Raw genomic sequence first — 2,500 nt, forward strand, 5'->3', positions numbered from 1 at the left:
TTCCTCACCGTTTACTCCCTCAGTTCCTCTCCTAATCCTCTCAATCAAGACCCTCCCATAAGCCCTCCCAACTACACTCAGCAAGCTGATCCCTCTGAAAATACTACACCCTCCCTTGTCCACCTTTCCCTTGTAAAGTGGAGCTTTACAGGCACTCCTCCAGTCCACTGACACTTTATCCTCTGTTAAACTAACATTAAATAACCTCACCAGCCAGTCCAGCAAAACTGTACCTCCTTTCTTCAGACATTCTTCATGGCATCCATCCAACCCAGATGCCTTACCTGCTCCTATCATCTTAACAGTTGCTTTCACTTCATCTTTCCCTATTTCTCCTCCATTTTCCTCACTCATCACCCTCATTTTCTTAGCGCTTCCCACTGCAACTACCGTTCCCTCCTTATCCTCCTTTACATTTAGCAATTCCCTGAAATACTCTGCCCACCTTCCTCTCACTGCCTTCTGTTCCATTATCATCTCTCCATCTGCACCTTTTACCTTTTCCTCTCAACTTGATTTGCCTCCGCTTCTTTTAATTTCTTTCCAAACTTCAGGGATCAACAGTGCACCCCACAACTTAGCCAAATGCTTAGCTAAACCCCTGTCCAAAACACTAGGATCCATTAGTCATGCTCCCCTACAAAAATCTTCAGATCTAACTAACAAATTAAGATATTTATATTTCAGCACCAAAACATTAGCCACATATGATGTTATCTTTCTATTCACCCAATATTTAATAAGTAGTACTCTAAAAGCTGTAAAGCGAGTAGTAAGCCATTTAAGTAGTGAAGAGTTACTTGTCCACAAAACAGATTACCTTGAACTAATTTTCCTCTGTGTAGTTTTTTTTTTCACTTTTAAAGATATTGAATGCAGACAACACTCTGACCTAGACATGGGTAGTCCCCTTTCTGCTGTGTTAGCCAATTTATATATGGAAATACTAAAAATGGAAAATTATATATCTTTAATGGGTAGAACCAGCATACGGTTAAGATATGTTGATGATATTATTATAATTGTAACTAAAGAATATAATATTAACATCAAATTAAGAAGATTAAACAATATTAATGAAAACATATAATTTACAGCAGAAATAGAGAATAACGGAAAATTACCCTGTTTAGATACTATTATACACAGTAGAAACAAAAATTTAAAGTTTTCAGTATACGGTAAACCCACCAATAAGGAAGACTACATATATTTTTATTCAGGACACAATAATAGAACCTAAACAAGTATAGTAATAGGCTTCTTCCTCTGAGCATTTCGCATATGTAGTGAAGAGTTTCTAGAAGACGAACTAAATCATATCACAGAAATCTTCAACAAACTAAAATATCCAAAAGGTCTCTTGTGTAAATTGAGAAAAAAGCTAAAGAAATAAGTAAGAGAATCAAAGATGATAATAAATGCAGCAAAGAAGCCCGATATATCACAGTTCTATAATCCAATATTAATTCACACCTTGACACATTCCTTTTAAAAGCAGGCATTATGATTGGTAGAACATCAGGGAGCAAAGTGGGACATTTGGTCACACGCAGTTGTAATAACTCAACTAATGAAAATAGTTTTGTATATAAGATACCATGTAAAAGCTGCCCACGAACACAGAAATTATGTAAAAACCCATAGATTTTCTAATTCTATTGTAAGGCATATAGATAAGTATGACCACCCTCCAAACTGCGACAATACAGTTGTAATAAATAAAAAAATTATTGAGAAAGACAATAGAAGCAGTTTATATTAACACCAATAATAACGCTAACCATAGAGGTTTTATAAGCTTAGCAAAAGCCACAAGTTTATTAGTAGTTAAAGAAAATAAATATACAAATGTTATGAGTGTGGCAACAACCTCTCCTAGGCGTCCCAAGAGATGACCTACCTGTGTGTAAAATGTCCATGTTATATTTTAGTTACATATGTGCGTGTGTGTGTGTGTGTGTGTGTGTGTGTGTGTGTGTGTGTGTGTGTGTGTGTGTGTGTGTGTGTGTGTGTGTGTGTGTGTGTGTGTGTGTGTGTGTGCGTGCGTGCGTGTGTGTGAGTGTGTGTGTGTGTGTGTGTGTGTGTGTGTGGTGTGTGTGTGTGTGTGTGTGTGCGTGCGTGCGTGTGTGTGTGTGTGTGTGTGTGTGTGTGTGTGTGTGTGTGTGTGTGTGTGTGTGTGTGTGTGTGTGTGTGTGTGTGTGTGTGTGTGTGTGTGTGTGTGTGTGTGTGTGTGTGTGTGTGTGTGTGTGCGTGTGTATGCGTGTGTGTGTGTACGTGCGTATGTGTGTGTGCGTGTGCGCGTATGGGCACGCGCTCCTATGCTTGTGTACAAAAAAAAATCTTTATTGATAACTAAATGCAAAAGACATATACAATTTTTCTTTATTACGGTGGACTTTAACTAAATTATCTTACAATTTTTCCAATGAATGTTCAAATATACTTTAATTTTCTCAAGTAAAAAAAAAAAAAAAAAAAAAAAAAAAAAAATCCCTTT

Source organism: Oratosquilla oratoria, chromosome 2, assembly GCF_046742065.1.
Source record: "Oratosquilla oratoria isolate Oo_2021 chromosome 2, ASM4674206v1, whole genome shotgun sequence".
Classification (NCBI taxonomy): domain Eukaryota; kingdom Metazoa; phylum Arthropoda; class Malacostraca; order Stomatopoda; family Squillidae; genus Oratosquilla; species Oratosquilla oratoria.